This window comes from Benincasa hispida, chromosome 9 (assembly GCF_009727055.1).
Source record: "Benincasa hispida cultivar B227 chromosome 9, ASM972705v1, whole genome shotgun sequence".
Taxonomy (NCBI): Eukaryota; Viridiplantae; Streptophyta; class Magnoliopsida; order Cucurbitales; family Cucurbitaceae; genus Benincasa; species Benincasa hispida.
This window is the reverse complement of record NC_052357.1, coordinates 39,124,499-39,146,881: the sequence shown is the minus strand read 5'-3', so window position 1 is coordinate 39,146,881 and position 22,383 is coordinate 39,124,499. Positions and strand designations below refer to the sequence as shown.

Below are 22,383 nucleotides of genomic sequence, written 5' to 3'. Positions count from 1 at the left end.
AAATAAAAATTATTTATATAAATTTATTGTTTAAATTACTTGTTCGCAAAAAGTTTCTCAACTTATTCAATTGGACTCACATTAAAAAAAAATGTTTTAATTAGTTAGATTAAACTATATTCACCCTCCTATAGGGTTGTCATACCGATCCTACATCAAATATATACATTAAGTTCTAATGCTAAACCATGACGAGTAGTTAAGGTAATGCCTATTAACTACTCAGTTTGTTCTTTAGCTCCAAGCCACTCAAAGCCAACCATGTGACTTCAATAACGCCATGGATGCTATACGCCCATGAGACAACTTTTGCTACCTTGGAAACCAACATATAACAATTACAAATTGCATGTTAAACTTTTAGCAATTAGCATATAGAGATAGTTTGCTTTGTCCCTCTAACCATTCACACATGTTAAAGAATAAAAACAAGAGATAAAGATACTTGAGAGATAGAAATATATGCATTAGGCGAGCATTTCCACAATATTTCAATGGGTTCATCCAAAATCCCTAAGCTAAAACATAACTAGCCAAGAATAAATATCAAAAGGAAGTAGTCAAGGCTCTTATCATCGAATCGGGATACAATCCAAAGAAAGTAATCTAAAACTAAGAACTAAAAAGAAGGAAGAAAAACAGAAAAAGGGCATAGCTCGAGTGGAGTCCTCTCTCCTTTGAAACCCTAAAAGTAATTTTATATATATATTGAATTAGTGATAGCGCCGATTTGTTCTTGTGTGGCATAGTATTGTGGCACCTGTTTGTTGCTAATGGTCGATGGTGTCGCAACACCAAAGGTCAGTGTCGTGACATTGTTGCCTTGACACACTCTTGCCTTCGAGCATCTTATCTAACCCCGTGAGGTGCTAGGTCCGTAGGGGCAATTTCTTCCATTTTGTCATCCTTTGACCCAAATGCTACATAACCCTCATGGTCAACGTTTTTCCCGTTTTGCACCCAAAATGTTTTGATGGGTGTTCTAAGCTCAATTTCTTGCATAAGAGCATTTTTAAACATCTTAAGAACTAGTCCGATTTACGCCAAAAAAGAAAGTTCATTTTGGGAGCTATCATGTTCGTTGGAGATAGTCATGTGGAGTTGATGGTCATCATCATCAGAGTTGGTTGTCAAAAGTTTTACTGAAGTAGGTTGCCAAAGATGGCCAACGACAACCATGGTGGCAATGAGTTAGTGCACTATGAGGGTATTTTTGATAATTTTATATATTATACAAATTAAGGAGAAATTAACCACTAAATACTCAAAAATCGTTTTTGTTAAGTTGATTCAAGAGTTATTTCTCAAAACAACTTATTTTACAAACTCACTTTTTAAAAAGTTCTCTTGAGTGATTGTCAAATACTCTAATTCTTTCCAAAATGATTTTTTTTTTTCAAAATCAAACACTTGAAGAGTTGTAACAAAATAAGTCCTAATTTTTTTTTCTTATTTTTCTATTAAAATATTAGCGATAAGTTCGATAGAAATTGAACCAATGGTACATAATTACACCCTTGCCTAAGTCTTAAAAAAATTAAAACCAAATTTAATACACAAATGTTATGTTTAGGGGAACATTTTGTTTTTGTTTCCTATATGTATGTATGTATAAGCTAGTTGATAACAACCTTGAGAACTTAATAATCAAACACAATTTTGCCTTCAACACAACTAAAAAAGAACATAACACAAATTAACTAAAACAACCCCACCAAGAAAAGAGAAGTGTTTCGTGGTTTAAGGTAAAAGGAAAAGGGAAAAGAAGTTGAAAGTTGAAACTGAAAGAGAGAGTAGAGAAGTGGAAGTGGGTTAAGAAAAAAAGCTACTAGCTAGAATAATATTAAATGACCTATATATAGCCTTGGAGAAAAATCGTACACTAAAAACCTAAACCAAGAAGAAAAATGGAAATATATATATGAGTATAAAAATCAAAGATCCAATCATAGACAAAAACAATATTGAAATCATACGTCACCCAATACATTATTGTTGTTATTGTTATTATTATTATTACTACTACGCTAAAATATTTATTTGTTCGATTTTAACTCTATAATTTATTATTGATTTAAAAAAAATAGAATATTTTATAAAGTTAGAATTTAGTCTTTATGATTTGATTAAATAGTCTATAAAATAGTCGCTATCATTGGAATTATTTATGAAGATTTTATCAGACCATAAAGATCATTTATGAGGTATTATCAAAGCATGAGAACTAAAATTTAACTTTTAAAATAGAAGGGATTAAATTCTAACATTCTTCAAACCATAGCAACTAAATTTACAATTTAACCAATGTTTTATTATCTATTAATAATTATAAATTTTGATAACATATTTTAACTTTTTTATATTTTACATGATAATAATTATTATTATTTAATCAATTTTAATAAAAATTAACCTTGAAAGAACTCAATATAAAATTTAGTTGAAAATACAAGAACTAAAAATATAGATGGTATATTTTAGAGCTATTTTCAAATATAAAAAAATAAATCAAAATATTTACAAATATAACAAAATATCATTGTCTATCAATGATAAATATTGATAGATGCAGATAGACTACTATCATATATTATTAATAGACGCTAATAGATATCTATCAATCTCTATCATAAAATACACTAATAGACATTAATAGATACTAATAGACCAAAACAGGCTTATAACACTTTACTGGGGCTTATTGGATGATTCAGACACTTATCAAAACTTTTCGAGACATAACAATGCTTACCGAGTTCTACCGGCCTACTTCGATGCCTATTGGGCTTCTACCGGCCTGATGGTTGCCTACTGGGCTTTACCGAGTCATTACAATGCTTACCAAGATAACTCAGGAAAGTATTAGGCCAACCAAAAACTATCGAGTCCCACTGATACTTCAGGATGTCATCCCGAGTGTCGGGATATCTTCAACTTTCTCTCTTCTACTCGAGAACGCTTATTGAGAACCATCGTCAACCAACCCACGACAACAATCCAACTCAGAACTTTCCGGACATCTATCCATTCAGACATAATTGAAACTTAGACCCTTCCAAGTCCTTGTCGAATCAAAACAGCATACCAGATGCTACATCAAACCTTCGACTCGTGGGAAGTGTGAGCAATGTCAGCACCCCGTGTTGTCCGACACTGTCCATGAGACCCATTCTTGATGGAAGACGTCCAAGACACTTATCTTGTAAGCTCATCTACGCCATATCACACGCATGTGGCATGGGGTAGCTCACTTAAGCCACAGGGCTCATGAGTGGTGGAGAGCTAACACAATGCCTCCCCCTATCGTGCATTCTAGACATTTCCTCTTTACCACCCATGCATATAACATGTGGCAAACGGTCACTCACCAACATAGAGTGCCCGTCTAAACTTCGATTGACATGAAATTCGACGTGCTTGTATATCTTATCAATATGCATCTAACTCCAAAGTCACTTGTCCAAACTCGCGACAGAACCCCACCTTTTGAGGTCATGACCTGGGGCTCCATCTAGTCCCCACTAAGCTTGTTACTGACACCACCGATGACGTGGTTGTTTGTCTTTCTACTTAATGTTCAACATGACATGTTTGCCTACTTATGTTGGTATATTGGATGATGCATCGTCCTCCTCAATTGCATCATGGCACTTCTCTTGGCTCTCTATCTTTGCAATATGTGTCGACACTCACGTATCGCCATTTCACTGTCTGCACAAGTGGGTTCACAATCTATTATCTCAAAGTTAGATTGTGACACTCTCGCCCACTTAAACTGTCATCGTCCTCGATGATAAACTTGGCGTTGTAATCTACTTTCATTCTCGTGGGATTGCAACACTCTCCCCCACTTACACTATAAATCATTGATAGACTGTGACATTTTATTATATTTGAAAATATTTTCGATAATTTTGTAATTTAATTCAATTTTCCTATATTTTAACCTTAGTGTATAGTTTTTCTCTCTTTTTTTTTTCTCGCAAAGAGTTATAATTATTATTTAATTTATATACATAATGAAGATGTGTTGTCATTCTTGTCAACTCAACTGTTTAAAAGGTAATTTTGTTTTTGCACGCATTCAATCTCCCCTCCCATCATTTCACTCCAACCAAAATATACACATGCATTGATTCCCAATTCCTTCTTCACCTTTATTTTATTTTATTCTATTTTATTCCTTTTTCTTTTTATATTATTTCAATTAACTTTAAATATGTTATAATTGTTTAAAATATAGCCATCATCACCTAAATACATTTACTAAAATATACATAAATTCAAAGACATTGTTCGTAACCATCCATCTAAAAGGGATAAAATTTCATCTTAATTTTATATTTTAAAACATTCAAAATTAATAATCAATTTACTTTCAATACATATCATATTCATCTTATTATTGGTGGAAGTTCACTTTTACGAAAATTTGTTAATATTGTAATGAAAAAAAAAATATACAATATATAATGGATGGCTATTAGAGACTTTTTTTTTTTTTTTTTAATGTTTTGACAATATTCTATTTAAGATTTATGGTAAAAGAATACAAGAAAATTAGACATTTAAAAGTATTTGTACTAAAATAGAATACGACTCATATGACCAAAATTATCATATTAATTTTTTAGTTAAAATATTATTTTGATACCTATAGCTTGAAACTTGTTCAATTTTAGTTCATAAACTTTCAATTGTTTAATTTGAGTTGTTCTACTTTCAATAAATCATAAATTTAGTTTCCATTACCAATCTTTTGGTTTTTTTGAAAAAAAATTAAAATTTGTCATCTATTAATACTTCTATTAGATATATCAAAAGCATATCCACATATTCAATTTTCTTTGACAAAAATTATTATTACTATTTAACCAATTTCGTAAAGATATAATTTAAGGTACTAAATTTAAGATTTATTGTAAGTATAGAAATAAGTGGATGTATGAGGAACAAAGGTAGGTTGCTTTATTGATATTCCCATAATAATAATTAACAACAATAAAAATAAATATGAAGAACAAATAAAAAGAAATAAATAAAATAATTAAAAAAAGAACTATGAAACAAGTACTACATATCTCTTTAACTGCTCTCTCTAGGACGATAGTCAGTACTCAAAACATGTTCTCCTAATCTCTGTCTGACAGTACAAAGATTTCACGTAAATTTATGTTAGTGTTATGATTGAGAAAACCCATTTCATAAATATCAAAATAAATAAATAAAAATCATATCACCAAAAATTAAGAGAGAGAGAGAGAGAGATTGATTGACATTTCATTATCAATTGTAATGTAACCATCCATAGCCCTAAAAATAAAACTATTATACACAAAAACATCTAAAAGTTCATCCTTCCTTCTTCTTCATTTCTATGTGGGGGGTTCTCAATATTTGCTTTTTCCAGAAATTAAAAAGAAAAAGCCAAAAAGAACATAATTAAAAAAAAAAAAAAGGGAAAGAAAAAAAAGATAGAGAGAACTAACAAAAAAATTTGATGGAGGAGTAGCTTCATCAATCATGGGGAGCAAGGATAATATTGGGAAGTGATAATGCCGTTGTGTTTCATGGAAGGACCAGAAGGAGGAACAGGCAAAGCTTTAGGAAGGAAGCCATTGACAAATGTTGGAGAATTATGATTATTATTATTGCTTCTAATCTTGAGTTGCTTGAACCTTGAGCCATGGCTGAAACCCACATAGAAAATGAGTATTAAAACCAAAATAAACCACATTATACCCAAAACTTCACGTCCTTTTCCCATTCAAACCAAAAGAAAGTTAGACAATAAGAGGATTTTTGTGGGGGCTCGAAAGATAGAGAGATTGATATAGAAGAAAGATGATGGGGGTGTTTGGGGGATGGTGGGGCAAGAGGGGATTATTAAAACGAAGAATTTTGAAGGGTATGGGGATGGGATGAGACATAAATTTAATTATATAAAGAAAAAGAGGCAAAGAAGAAAAAAAAAAAAAAGATGTGAATGTATTGATTTGAAAGGTTATAAAATAATTAATATAGGGAGGGAGAGGAGAAAGATTTATTTTACAAGGTCTCTCTTTTTAGTACATTATCAAGATTCTATTTGAGTTAAATAAATTCGATCAAATTGTATTTAGATAACGTGATTCTAAATGGAAAAATTTTGAAAAACAAATTTCACATATTTTTAAGGGTCATTTTTAAATATAAAAAAATAAAATAAAATACTTACAAAATATAACAAAATTTTAAAACTATCAATAATAGATGCTGATAGACTTAGTGATATTGATAAATATTGATAAAAGTGTCTATCATTGATAGTTCTAAAATTTTTCTATATCTTGTAAATATTTTCAAAAGTTTTGCTATTTAAAATAATTTCCCCATTTTTAAGTGAGTATAGTTTGCATATAGATGTTGAGGGATGATGAGGTGCAACCTCATGCTCTCCTCTTCTTTATAAAAAAAAAAAAAAAAAAAAAAAAAAAAAAACTATCGGATGGCGCATTTTTATTGGATGTTAACTGAATTAGATTTCAAAGCTATATTAACAACAAAAACATGATATCATTTTTCTGACTTTCACTATAAAAAATATAAGCATCCCAAGATTTGGATCTTCCATCTTAGTATCAATTGGCTACATTTATCTTTTAAAGACTTTAAGATTTCCCTATTACGTGGGATCTTCATCATATCTTTTAAGATGGTGTTTCTTTGAATTCACAATTTTTTAATAAGATTTTTCTTTTTTTTTTGTTGTTGTTGGAACGAGAAATACTCTAATGTTCAGACTTCACGAACTCTAATGCCATTTTAAAACATTAGTAAAAACAAAAACATTGAATCTATAGACGAAAATAAATTTAGTATTATATCAATACTCTAACATACATGACGGTAGTACTAAAAATTTTCACAAAAAAAGGAGGTGTGTTCTGAGTCAGAAAGTAGATGAAGGGAAAAGGTAAGAGGGGAAGAGGGGTGTGTGGGGTCTTAAGCAAACATTAATGGCCGACTAAAAAGGGAACTACCCAACAGTGATGGTTTTTTCAAGTAACTATGATACCCACTATTGTCCCTTTCTGCTGTAGCTTTTTACTGTGCACATGTTTTTTTGTTTTTAAGTAAAAACAAGAAAGAGTGTGTTGTGTAGCAGGTTTGACCAGCTAATTTTATGCCAAATTAAATCTCTTCAAATCCATCTCTCCATAGAAGATGGAGCAACCCATGCTTGGCCTACTCTGTGTTTTGATTCTACTTGAGCATAATTTATATGAGTAAGATTTTATTTTTAATATTATTGTTTTTTTAAAAGATGTTATAGATTTGAATCTTTACCTTAGAATTGATGCAATATTCTTAAAACAATTCTACCGAAAGCACGTACCTTTATACTATCTCATCAGCCCAATTAGGGCACGTTTTAAAAACGATTAACGATCGTATGTGTATTTGAAACTATTTAAAAAATGTAGCACTTTTTTCTCATCGTTTGTTGGGTGTTGCGTCTTTTAGAGAGATGCATATAGGCCACATTTATTTTGAATGAATTAACATGACAAATCAATGATATTCAGTAAAGTGAGTGTTATTTGATTATGTTTTATGTTGTTTACTTGTGTTTTGTACCTATATACTGACATCTAGGGTCCACTTTCAAATTTGTATTTAAAAGAATGCAAACTAATTGATGGGTGAATAATGATCAATCTAATCGTGTTTGAAAATACGTCGATATTGTTATTGTTATAATATGAAAATTATGGATTTGTCACATTTGCTGTGACTTAATTTTCTATTATTGTTCTTGTCTCAAACATTAACTGTTAAAGCGGTGGGCCATCTATTATAATAATCTGGAATTAAAAATTAGGCCCACTCTGATATTCAACGACCAATTCGACCCAAAAACAATTTGGTGGTAGGTGACTTGTGTGGAAGAAAATGAGCCACGTATCTAAAGCATTCTAAAGGATAAAACGTCACATTTATCTCTTCAGATCATATCATTTCAGATTTTGTTCTCTCTCTCTAGAATCTAACTCTCTCGTTTTTCTTTCTCTCTATGCATTCTTGAGGTTTTCTGAAGACATCGAAGAAGGGAATGAAGATCTTCAACATGCAGTACAAAAAATGTAGAAAGGAGAGGAAGAGGAACAAAAGGATTATAGTGGTTTGGTCTTGAAGACCTATGTCCACTCTATAAAGGTATGAAGATCTCTTTATTCAAGCTTTTAAGGTGTATATTACAAATCTCTTTTCTCTCTGATTCAAACTGATGTTTCAGCATACATTGATTGATTTAATAGTTCACTATATTTATAAGCAGAGATTTAGTTTACTACAACTGTTGGTTTGTTTCAGCTAATTTTTCTAACAGTTGTTTCTGTTTCTGCTGAGAGGTGAGTTGGAAGAGGAAGTTTCGACTGGATCTTGAGCTATTCAGAGGTAAATTTTAGCTCATCTTCTTACAACTCTCCACCTTGAGCTAAAGATTTCTTATACCTTTGTATTTTCTCTGATTGTTTTATTTTTCTGTTGAGTGAACTAATCTTAGTAGATCTAAACAATAGTCGAGTTTGGAACGAGCCACTGTTTTGGTCAAACAATTAGATAAGTTCTCTTCTGTCTTGACTTTTTCTATTATGATTTCACCATTCTCTATTTCATTTCTAATAAAAATGCATTTCAATATCCATATGCTTTGTTTTGTCATGAAATTGAGGGTTCTTTGTTAAGCATATTGCACTTTGGTTGTCACATTTTATGTTTACTATTTTCTTATTAAAATCGAAGTCTGATAATGTAAACACTTAGCTTCTTTTACAGCTTCTATTAATGCAATGAACTCTACCTCTATAGTAGATAGAGCTACAATAAACTGTAGATTCGATTTCTAGCTGATAGTATTAACTCCAAGTTGGAAAACATAACTTGTTAATGATCTTCTCTTGTCTAGATCTCCAGCAAAATCTAAGTCAGATTAGCCCATTAAACTTAGGCTAGTTGAATCAAGGTGTCTATATAAGAGACCCTTCTTTTGAGTACCCACTAGGTATCTGAATAACCATTTAGTAGCTTTCTAATGTGCTTTCCCTCGATTGCTCATATACATGCTCACTAAGCTGGAATAGTGAGCTAAATCAAGTCTAGTGCACATCATTAGGTACATGAGGCTATCTGTAGCATTAGAATAGGGGATTCTCTCCATTGCTTTCTTTTGATCTTCAGTAATGGGAGAATCTTGGGATGAGAGTTTGAAACGATGAGTAAGATGGGTACTCACAGCCTTAACTTCAGTCATATTACATCTTTTTAGAATTTTGGAGGGGTATTCTAATTGGCAAAGGAACGACCCTCTTTTGCTTCTATCTTTGAAGATCTCCATGCTTATAATCTTCCTTGCAGCCCCTAGGTCTTTCATGTCAAACTCCTTACTCAAATGAGTTTTAATTTTATCTAGTTCATTCATATAACTGCCAACCAACAACATATCACCAATATAAAGAAGAAGATATACTTTTCCTTGTTTAACCCTTCTCTTATATAAACACAAGAGTCATAACTACTCCTTCTGAACTGTAGGGTTGAGATAAATTCATCAAAATGTTTATACCAGCACCTAAGAAACTGCTTGAGTCCATAAAGAGATTTTTTTCAGTAGGCACACATGGTCTTTTGCCCCTTTCTTTTTGCACCTAAGAGATAGTCTCTTCTAGCTTCCCATGTAGGAAGGTTGTAGTAACATCTAGTTACTCTAGTTCTAAATTTTTACAAGACAACATAGCTAGAAATACTCTAATAGAAGTGTGTTTCACCATAACAGAAAATATGTCATTATAGTTCAACCTTTCTCTTTGAGTGTACCCTCTAGCCGTCAATCTAGATTTAAACTTGACTCCACCTTCATCTGGTTTCCCTAGTTTATTTTTGAAGATCCACTTACAGGTTACTACTTTCTATTTAGGAGGTAAAGAAGTTATGATCCAAGTTTTATTTCTATATAGGGAGTTCATTTCACTATTCATGGCCTTCACCCACTGTTTCTTCTCTTTATTCTTGATGGCTTTTTTATAGTTCCTTGGTTCATCATCCTCTAAATCATCACATAGATTTGCAAAAGCGACATAATCTTCTTCTCTGTATCTCTGAGATGGTCTCCTTTCTCTTCTGTTTCTGTCTCTTGTTAGAGTGTAGTCTGTTAGGTCCTATGGTTGGGGTTCTTGAGTTTCTGTCTCTATTTCTGTCTCTTTTTCTTCAAGTTGATCAGGGTGATCAGTTTGAAGGAGATTTGAAGGAATCTGATGAGTATTAGAAAGTTTCACCTCATAATGGTCTTGAGTCATTGTTCCATCATCAGATTCGACTGATTTGTGATCTTTGTAATCTTTATAGAGCACTTCTTCTCTAAATACCACATCTCTGTCGATAACAATTTGATTAGATCTAAAATCCCACAAACTTGAACCCATTAGTTCTTTCTGGATAGCCAATGAACATACATTTCACTGCACTTGGTTGAACTTTCCCTTGTCTGGCATAGATATAGCCCACGCAGCCAAAAGACTTTAGGAATCAAAAGTTAAGGGGATGCCTTAGCCAAACCTCCTTAGGTGTATTAAAATATATAGTTCTGCAAGGACTTCTATTGATTGTAAAACAAGTTGTAGCCACTGCCTCTGCCTAAAAAGAATCTGCCACTTTAGCTTCTGAAATCATGCATCTGAGCCTTTCTAGGATAGTTTTGTTCATCCTTTCAGCCACTCCATTTTATTGTAGTTTATAGGCTACTGTTTTGTGCCTAGTTATTCCATTCTCAGCACAAAAATTATTAAAGTCATTGCCTACGAACTCTGATCCATTGTCTATTCTCGGGGATTTTATTTTCTTATTAGATTGATTCTCAACAATAGATTTTCAGCTCTTAAATTTGTCAAAAGTTTGGTCTCTAATTTTTAGCATAAACACCCAAACTTTTCTTGAGAAATCATCTATTAAGGAAAGGAAATACCTTGGACCACTCCATGAGGGAGTCTTTGTTGGTCACCACAAGTCAGCATGTATGTACCTAAGAATTCTAGTGGTAGACTGAGTTCCCTTTCAAAAATTTCTACCTTTTTTACTTTCCAAACACACATTGTTCACAAAAATTCAGTCTCTTACTACCTCTGGACTTAATTAGCCCTTGTCTCTGAAGTTATAGAATACCTTTCTCACTTATGTGTGAGAGCCTTCTGTGCCATAAGTCAAACTTGTCCACCTTGTCATTCTGAACAACACAAGATTGAACTGGCAAGGTGACATTCTTCACAAAATAAAGTCCATTGGACTTTGTTTCAGTAAAAGCAATTCTTCCTTCCTTTAAGATCTCCAAATTCCCATTCCTTCCAACAAAATAGCAGCCTGATAATCAAGCATTCCCCTAAATATCAAATTCCTTCTCAGCTAAGGAACATGTCTCACTTCCTTTAGAAGTATGTCCCTATTGTCTTGGAGTGAGTACCACTGAGCCTATTCCAGTCACTTTACAACCATGATTGTCTCCCATGAATATGGAACCACCATCCCATGATTTGTAGGAAACAAGCCATGCTTTGTATGATGTCATATGACAAGTGCAGCCTAAATCCAACACCCAATCCTCCTTTCCTCCATGGTCTTTTGCTTTTTCCTCAATGGTAACTAGGACTTATGTGAAACTAAGTCCATCCTCCCCAATAAAGATATCTCCCTTTCCATGTTCCTTGAGCTTCTTGAAGTCTTTTATATAGGGATTCTTCCTTCCACTACAAGAATTTTGGGCTTTAATGTCGGTTGAAAAAAGTGAAATCGGATGTATAATGTCGATTTTGTTTTTTTTAAATTGGATCTTTAATATAGGTTTTAAACCGACATTATAGGGGTACCTTTAATGTCGGTTTAAAACCGACATTAAAGACTCGCTTAATTTATCCTCTAACTTTCTATTTTCCCCAATTTTTTTTCATTTTTCCTCTTCACTCTCCCTCTATTTTCTTTTTTCTCTCATTCTCACACTTCCCTCTTCAGACCCTCTTTTTTCTCACTTCTCTCTTCCAAACCCTTGCCATTCGTCCATTGATCATGGGTGAAGAGTCTGTCGTGGTGTAGATCTGGCTTCCATGCAGGTCTGTTCGTCATGCAACCCACGTCGCCGTACCCAGTCGTCCGGATCTGCTGCTCATTCTATCGAAGCACCACAGCCAACCCGGATTTGATCGTGGGTGAAGCTTGTCTTATCGAAGCACCACAGCCAGAATCTACTGTTCCCTCTTCAATTATTTTTCTGTGGCTTATACTCTCGGTTTGATAAATAAGCACCCAAACTTGATACGATAATCATGTGTCTCTAGATCTGAAGTTCATCATCCCACGTGGTATGTGTGATAATGGGAAGAAATGCACGTTATCATAGTGCTAAGTTCTTAAACAATGTTGGATTGCGTTGATAAAACATGTTAAATTGTGTCCATCAAGCATCAATTTCATAATATTGCGGTCGCATGCGTTCATCGCATAGGAACAGTTGATTTTAGTATTTTTATGCAGAATATGCGTTGATGCAATGTAAGAATTGCTATCATAGGAAATCATTGGTCGAGCGCAACTTAACCGCAAGGCTTTGCGATGATCGTGTTCGCAAATATTCGCCCGAGAAGGATCGCCACAACTTGGTCAGCGCAACATGGTGAGCGCATCTGGGTGAAAGGCTAATTAATCGCGATGGGACAGAAAGCTGATGACAGTCGAATCCGAATTTAAGTTGACAGCCGATAACGATCACAAGTACATTCAACTTTTCATTGACAAATATTCGCCGCATCAGTTAGGAATTAAAGTCGTCTCATCTGCGAAATCATGAGAGGGAAGCTGCCATTCACTTTGGATGCTCTATAAATACCAAGGGCATCCTTCAGAAAAGGGGTTCAACAGTTCACCATTCTTTAGTTCGTAGTTTCATACCTCCTTGTTTATAGTTTCTATCGTTTTAAGGCGGATGCGAGAGAGGAGCTTGTGCCGATTGATCGTTCTGGTAAGCTTGGGAGAGCGCCGGAAGCTTCAAGGACAGAGAGAGGGGCGACGCCTACGGAAGCCAAATAGAGATGACAATGTAAAAGCCTCGGTCAGCAAGGAATTGCTACCAGGCTCTCAACCTTTAACTTCTATTGTTATTTTGTACTCCACTTATTTATTGAAATGGAAGCTATTTCTTTATATCTGTTCATTCTCTGTTATTTACGCATGAGTAGCTAAATTAGTTGAATGGGTTGAGAAGCATTTAGCTAGCACAACTAGGGAATCTTTACTCTATGCGATCATCTTGTATTATGAGTGCTTCATTCGTCCATTAGAGATACTTGGGAAGGTAATCTAAGGACAGGATCTAGGCTAGGGAAGGGTAGGTTAGAACCTAGGCTCGGGAGAGTCAGATTAGAACGCATAATCAAGAGATAGGAGCTTAGGAATAAGTACTGTTTGCTATTAACGCATCGCATGCATCCTAGAGATAGGATATCATTGTATGCGGTCACCATGCTTTTATGCATTTTGCATCATCGCATAGGACAAGAGTAGAGACTTAGGGTTAAGCTCTATGGACACTTTTGCATTCAACACATGCGTCCTAGACTTAGAAGCATAGAATTTACATTGGAAAATGACTTGTTGTGCATGGTTGTAGCATGATCGCATAGTCTGACTCATTCCCAAGTAACTCTAGCTAAAGATCTTCTAAACCCATTCATTCGCATACTCAGTGTATCTATCACACAACTGACTTTTCTCAAATCTGCTGCATTTGTTTAGTTTTTCATTAATGCAATCAATAACAAACCAACAATTTATTTATTTGGCCACCGCAAAGTTTCCATAAAAATTACCAACGCAACCTGTTTTCACAAGTCCCTGTGTTCGACCATGGACTTACCAGGAAACTCAGTGGAATTTACACCTGGATTTCGCTGAGAAAACTTGAGTGCACAATGCAATTTAACCATTGCATATCATCCATAATTCACTTCACAAAAATCAAGCATCAAGTTTTTGGCGTCGTTGTCGTGGACTTCGGCAAAATAGTGTGCTAATAGTAGTTTTTCTTATTTCTTTGCAGACTTTCAATCTCTAATGAATTATGACCCGGAGATTGAGAGGAAATTTAGACAGAAAATGAGAGACCACCAACAACAACCACAATCAGATAAAGAAAAGATGGCTGAGCAATCTGGAAACGGAGTACCAAACGATAACAATGTCATGGCGAATCTAATCCTGTTGGCAAACGATCGCAATAGATCTATTAGGGACTATGCATCGCCAAACCTTTATGATTTCTCTCCAGGAATCATGAGGTCTGCCCTTGATGGAAGCCGATTCGAAATGAAATCGGTGATGCTACAGATGATCCAGATTGTAGGATAATTCAGAGGAAGACGTGGCGAGGACCCGCATGCCCACCTCTAAAGCTTTATTGAAATCTGCAATACTTTTATGTTCCCGAACATCTCTGCCGAAGAAGTTTGACTAACTTTATTCCTATTTTCTCTCCATGATCAGGCTAGAAAATGGGCATATTCTCTCGAGTCGGGAGAGATCACTTCTTGGGAATAGGTCGTGGAGAAGTTTATGAAGAAATACTTTCCACCTACTGAGAATGTAAGATAAAGGAAACTCATTACAGACTTTGAACAAGACATGGATGAATCGCTCAGCGATGCCTGGGCGAGGTTAAAAGGTTGGTCAGGGATTGTCCACACAATGGTTTGCCATACTACCTTCAAATGGAAATTTTTTTATCATGGTTTGAATCTCGCTTCGCAGACCGCTGCCAATGCGACAACCGCTGGTGGTCTTCTTGATAAAACGTATGACGAGGTAAAGAATATATTGGATCGCATCTCTGAGAACCACGAAGATTGGAGAGAGAGTGACCAGAGATTGAGAATCAAAGACAATGACGCAAGTAATGATGCTATTGCTTCACTTCAAAATCAAATGACCGTAATGATGAACTTAATCCAGAGAATTGCGATCAGCAGCCCAACACCGCAAAACGGGCAAATCAATGCAATCAGTCAAAACATCGCAAGGTGTGCGACTTGCGGTGATGAGCACGCGATGGAAGATTACCCACAAAATCCACAATCCGTTACTTTGTAAAAAATAATCCATTTTCGAATACCTACAACTCTGGGTAGAGAAACCACCCCAATTTTGCTTGGAAGAATCAGAAACAGAATTTCCAACCAGTTGTGCAGAAAGAGGGGCCACCAGGATTCTTCCCACGCAACAACGGTCAAATGAGCAATCAAGCAAGTAGCTCACAACCACCGCAATCCTCTTCTTTGGAAAGCCTATTGAAGCAATATATAGAGAAAAACGAAACTGTGTTTCAAAGTCAGGCTACGTCCATCCGCAATCTAGAATTACATATGGGCCAGATTGCGAGTGAGCTAAAGAGTAGACCACAAGGGGCTCTGCCGAGTTTAACAGAACTCCCACGCAACCCGGGGGGCTTAGGTAAAGATCAATGTCCATTGCAAAGTGGAAAGACTGTGGAAAGAGAAAAGAAAGAGCATAGTCGGACAGCTCCCATTGCAGCTGAACCTGAAATTGCGGTGACGCAAGAAGATGAAGGAGAAAAAGAAGCAGTAGAACCGGAGGTTGCATCGACTTCAAAGCCAACTGAGACGGGAACCGTAAAAGTACAGTTACCCCATTTCCCACAGAGACTAAGGAAGAAAAAGAACGAAGAGGTACAGTACCAACACTTTCTATTTATGTTAAAACAATTACATATTAATACTCCTTTCAGTGAAGTGATTGAGGAAATTCCTGCCTACGCAAAGTTTCTGAAACATATGGTAACTAAGAAGAGGGGGGCTAGTAAGTTTTCCACGGTGGCTTTAATGCAAAGTTCGAAATCAATCATTCTACCGAAGATGAGCGATCCTGGGAGCTTTACTATTCCTTGCTCCATAGGAGAACTGTACATCGGGCAAGCTTTGTGTGACCTGGGAGCCAGCATAAATTTGATGCCTCTGTCAATTTTTAGGTAGCTGAATGTGGGGCAATTTGTACCCACAGCGATGACTCTCCAACTAGCCGATAGATCTCTGGTGCATCCAGAGGGAAAGGTGAAAGACGTGTTGATAACCATTGACAAATTTATCCTACCAGCCGACTTCATCATTTTGGACTACAAGGCCAACAAAGATATGCCCATCATTCTAGGGCGACCATTTCTATCAACATGTCGTGTTCAGATTGATGTGCATAAAGGGGAAATCACCTTGAGTATCAATGGACATAAGCTCAAGTTTAACATAATTCGTGCCATGAAGTTTCCGAATGAAAAAGACCTGCATGACTCAGATGATGACTAGAATTCGATTGAAGAAGAAAAATTTGATGAAGAGAATGAAGAAAGGGATGTCAGCGCATCCGTTGCTGCCTGTAATGCGATCATGAGAAAAACAAACAAGGAAGAAGAAATGATCGCAAATCAAGAAGAAGAGCCAACAGAAAAAGAAGAAAGAAAAACAACGCAACCTTCCCTAGTAGAACCACCAATACTGGAATTAAAGACCCTACCAACCCATTTAAAGTACACATTTTTTGGGCAGAATGAGAAGATGCCTGTTATTATTTCCTCTAAGCTGAATGAAGACCAGAAGAATGCATTGATGAGCATTCTAAGGAAGCATGTGCGAGAAATTAGTTGGACGCTCGACGACATCAGAGGAATTAGCTCAACGTACTGTATGCACCGCATTCGTCTTGAAAAGGAACACAAAGCAATGATCGAACATCAACGTAGACTCAACCCTGCAATGAAAGAGGTCATCAAGAAGGAAATCATTAAATGGCTAGATGTGGGCATTATCTATCCTATAGCAGATAGCACGTGGGTCATCCCCATGCAATGTGTGCCGAAAAATGGTGGCATGACGGTAGTCCTAAATGAAAACAATAAATTAATACTGCAAAGGACCGTCACTGGGTGGCGCATTTGCATGGATTACCGCAAGCTGAATGCAGCCACAAAGAAAGATCATTTCCTTCTACCATTCATTGATCAAATGCTAGATCGTCTAGCTAGAAATGACTTTTATTGCTTTCTAGATGGTTATGTCGGGTACAACCAGATCATGATAGCTCCAGAAGACCAAGACAAGACCACATTCACCTGCCCATATGAGACATTTACTTTTCGCCACATGCCGTTTAGCCTCTACAATGCACCAAGCACGTTCCAAAGGTGCATGATGGCCATCTTTTCATACAATCTCGAAGACTTTGTTGAAATCTTTATGGACGACTTCTCTATTTAAGGGAACACCTATGAAGTCTGTCTAGCCAACTTAGAGAAGATACTGAAGAGATGCAAAGAGACGAATCTGGTGCTTAACTAGGAAAAATGTCATTTCATGGTGAATGAAGGCATAGTATTGGGACACAAGGTTTCCCGGGAAGGATTAGAGGTGGACAAAGCAAAAATCGAAGCAATCGAAAAACTTCCACCTCCAACAAGCGTGAAGGTTGTACGAAATTTCTTAGGGCACGCTGGATTCTACAGATGCTTTGTCAAAGATTTTTCGAAAATAGCACGACCATTGAGTGCGTTGTTAGAGGCTGACAGAAAATTTGATTTTGACAACAACTACCTTAACGCATTTCAAGTTTTGAAGAATGCGCTGATTACCGCACCCGTACTGATTGCACCGGACTAGACACTTCCTTTTGAAATAATATGTGATGAAAGCGGGCATGCGATGGGAGCAACTTTAGTGCAAAAGAGAAAAACAATCTTACACCTCATCGCATATGCGAGTAAAACATTAAATTCTACTCAAACAAATTATACCACCACAGAGAAAGAGCTTCTTGCAGTAATTTTTGTGTTGGAAAAAATTTGGGCATATCTGTTGGGAACAAGGGTACTCATCCATACTGATCATTCGGCAATAAAGTACTTAATGACAAAGAAGGACACAAAAGTCGAGGTTGATCAAATGGGTTCTTCTCCTTCAAGAATTTGATATAGAAATAATTGATCGAAAGGGATCAGAGAACCAAGTTGCGGATCACTTGCCTAAACTGGAAAATCCTTAAGTTGACCGCAATGAGTCTGAGGTGAGTGCAATATTCCCGAATGATCAACTGTTCCATATTGAAGAATTTCCCTGGTATGCTGACATAGTCAATTATTTGGTTTGCGAGCAATTTTCTGAAGATTACACCTACCACCAACAGAAGAAGCTCAAACATGAATGCAGACATTATTATTCGGATGAGCCGAATCTGTATAAAAGAGGAGCAGACCAGATTTTTCAATTATGCGTACCAAATGCTACTCAACAATGCATATTATCGCAATGTCACGACTCACCATATGGTGGGCACTTTGGAAGGCAGCGCACTGCAGCTAAAATTTTACAGAGTGGATTTTTTTGGCCTACATTGTTTAAGGATGTAGTTGACTATGTAATGAAGTGTGATCGGTGCCAACGCACAGGTAACATTTCATGGAAACGTGCAATGCCAATGAACACCATCTTGGAGCTTGAATTGTTCGAAGTATGGAGGATTGATTTCATGGGACCATTCCCTCCCTCGAATGGTAAACGTTATATTTTATTAGCCGTCGATTATGTATCCAAGTGGGTAAAGGCAATAACATGCGCCGCAAGCGATACGACGGTCGTCTCCCAGTTCCTGAAGAAACGTGTTTTCACTCGTTTTGGCACTCCTCGTGCCATCATAAGTGATGAAGGATCCCACTTTATCAACCGTAATATCAAGGAGCTGCTGCGCAAATACAACATCCTCCACAAAGTGGCCACCGCATACCATCCGCAAACGAATGGTCAGGCCGAAGTGTCCAATCGAGAAATTAAGCTAATACCTGAGAAGGTAGTAAGGCCTTCATGAACGGATTGGGCAACAAAGCTTGATGATGCATTATGGGCATACCGGACTGCATTTAAAACACCCATAGGTATGTCTCCATATGCGTTGGTATTTGGTAAGGCGTGTCATTTGCCTTTGGAGCTGTAATATAAGGCACTATGGGTGGTAAAGAAGTTGAACTTTGATTTGAAGAAAGCAGGAAAAGCGCGAAAAATACAACTGGTCGAGCTAGAAGAATGGAGGATTAACGCATATGAAAATGTGAAGATTTACAAAGAACGTACCAAACACTGGCACGACAAACGCATGTGCGGTAAGAACCTCCAAGTCGGGCAAAAGGTTTTACCTGTCTCTTATACACATCTAGATGTGTATAAGAGACAGGATTAAGGCACAGAATTGCGGAGATGTTACATGAAGCAGCAAATTATCTCACTCGATCACCACAATCCAAAGAAGAAAGATCGCCGCAAAGATGGATGCGTCAATGCACAATGCACACGACAGCGTAAATTTGGGTTTCTTCCTTATTCTTTATTTCAAATTTTGCGCTATCGCATCGCATTTTAGTTTAAAAGTCTCATCAATGCATCCTCTTTGATTATCACAATCATTTGACATAGATAAAATTTAGTGAGTTACCGCATGCTGTTTCTTTGGCAAGTATGATTTCAATGATGAAAAACATGCTTCTATTTCTTTCGTATATACTAGAGTCATCTTAACTTTAAGATAGTCACCTCATAAAATATTTCTAGAAGTTAGGGGTTTTCTAGTTTTCTTTCAAACTCTCTTTACGAAACTTTCTAAGAACATCGCATGACTCATTTCAATTTTTTTTGGCAATGAGGACATTGCCGCATTTTAAATTTGGGTGTGAGGTATTTATTTTCGACCTTGCTATTCTCTAAAAAAAAAAAAAAATTTCTTTTTGAAATAAATCATACAATGTTCCAGAAATTAGTAAATTCCTTTTGAAAGTTAAGCTTGCAGTCCCTAGGTCTTAGAAATATTTTAAGAAGAGACTTAAATAAGGTTTAAGAAAACTTTGGTATATAGGATTTGAACAAAGTATCCTTGAGAAATCTAGGAAAAGAACATTGTGGTTGACTTGCTAAAGGAAGTCTTTAGCCTATGCTTAAGGACAAGCATTGTTTAAATTTGGGGGTGTGATAATGGGAAAAAATGTATGTTATCATAGTGCTAAGTTCTTAAACAATGTTGGATTGCATTGATAAAACATGTTAAATTGCGTCCATTAAGCATCAATTTCATAATATTGTAGTCGCATGCGTTTATCGCATAAGAACATTTGATTTTAGTGTTTTTATGCAGAATATGCGTTGACGCAATGCAAGAATTGCGATCATAGGAAATCATTGGTCGAGCATAACTTCACCGCAAGGCTTTGCGATGATTGTGTTCACAAATATTCATCCGAGAAGGATCACCGCAATTTGGTCAGTGCAACATGGTGAACGCATCTGGGTGAAAGGCTAATTAATCGCGTTGGGACAGAAAGCTGATGATAGTCGAATCCGAATTTAAGTTGACAGCTGATAACGATCACAAGTACATTCAGCTTTTTGATGACAAATATTCGGCGCATCAGTCAGAAATTAAAGCTGTCCCATCTGTGCAATCATGAGAGAGAAGCCACCGTTCACTTTGAATGATATATAAATACCAAGGGCATCCTTCAGAAAAGGGGTTCAGTAGTTCAACATTCGTTAGTTTGTAGTTTCGTACGTCCTTGTTTATAGTTTCTATTGTTTTAAGGAAGACACAAGAGAGAAGGTTGTTCCGATCGATCGTTCTGGTAAGCTTGTGAGAGCGCCGGAAGCTTCAAGGACAGAGAGAGGGTCGAAGCCTACGGAAGCGGGAACATATTTTGAACCGAATAGAGATTACAGTGTAAAAGCCTCGGTCAGTAAGGAATTGCTACCAGGCTCTCTACCTTTAACTTCCATTGTTATTTTGTACTCCACTCATTTATTAAAATGTAAGCTATTTCTCTATATATGTTCACTCTCTGTTATTTATGTATGAGTGGCTAAATTAGTTGAATGGGTTTAGAAGCATTTAGCTAGCACAACTAGGGAATCTTCACTCTATGCGATCATCTTGTATTATGAGTGCTTCATTCATCCATTAGAGATACTCAGGAGGGTAGTATAAGGACAGGATCTAGACTTGGGAAGGTCAGGTTAGAATCTAGGCTTGGGAGGGTCAGATTAGAACGCATAATCAAGAGATAGAAGCTTAGGAATAAGCATTGTTTGCTATTAATGCATCGCATGCATCCTAGAGATAGGATATCATTGTATGCGGTCACCATGCTTTTATGCATTTTGCATCATCACATAGGACAAGAGTAGAGACTTAGGGATAAGCTCTATGGACACTTTTGCATTCAACACATGCGTCCTAGACTTAGGAGCATCGCATTTACATTGGAAAATGACTTGTTGTGCATGGTTGTAGCATGATCGCATAGTCTAACGCATTTCCAAGTAACTCTAGCTAAAAATCTTCTCAACCCATTAGTAATCTTTTTATGTTTTAAGAAAAGTGAAACATAAGAGTTTAGAGTTTAAAGAATATGTAAGTTCTCTTTTGAAAAATTTGCATAACTAAATTGGGTACAATGTAAAAATTAAAATAAATAAATAAAAATAAATTTAATGAATGGGAGTTTAAAAATTAAACAAAAGTTGGTGGAATCAAAACTTTGATGTAATGTGCTTAATTTGTCCATATTAGACATTTTGTGTCAAATTAAACTCTATAATAAAGCTCTATATGTTCCATTCAAGTGCTCTCTTTGCCTTTTTTAAAAAATAAATTCAAGTGCTCTTTGATACAGTGAATTAAAGCACAATAAAATCATGAAAAAATCATAGGGTACTTCTATTAAAGAGACTCTTAAATCATAGGTTTGCCAACTAACTTTTGAGTGCAATGTTCATTTTATCATTAAATTTGTTGTTAACTTTATACAAAATATCACTCCCCATTTCCCTTGCTTGCATTATATTCATCTCAACTTTTCTCTAAAATCTCTTAATTTCTTTTAATGTGGGTGTTGAGTTATTAGAAGATTTGAACGTCCAACTTCATGAAAGACTATAGACCTTTAATTCTAAGAAAATTATAATGAATATTAGAAAATATATAAAGGTATAACCAAATCTAGCAATGCTTTTTTGAAATTGTAAATATACTAAAATCTGAGTTCAGTTGTTTTAGTATTCCATTTTTGCCCTAACTTGTGTATCAATTAGTATATTTAATATACATTATATTTGGTATATCAATCAATTGACATATTTTATTTTTGGTTTATTAGTAAACTAGTATATTTTATATAAAATATATCATTTATACAAATAATATACTATGATCATTCTAATCATATCATAGAGGAAGTCATGTTTGTTGTTTCGTTTTGATATGAAGTTATTT

General features: G+C 35.6%; 1 long non-coding RNA gene across 1 annotated transcript; it reads left to right on the top strand.

The window, feature by feature from the left end:
- Positions 1-8,012: 8,012 nt before the first annotated feature.
- Positions 8,013-20,481, top strand: LOC120085547. The gene is made up of 3 exons (XR_005483990.1): positions 8,013-8,439; positions 19,310-19,436; positions 20,254-20,481. It is a non-coding gene; the product is annotated as an uncharacterized LOC120085547 (long non-coding RNA).
- Positions 20,482-22,383: the final 1,902 nt, after the last annotated feature.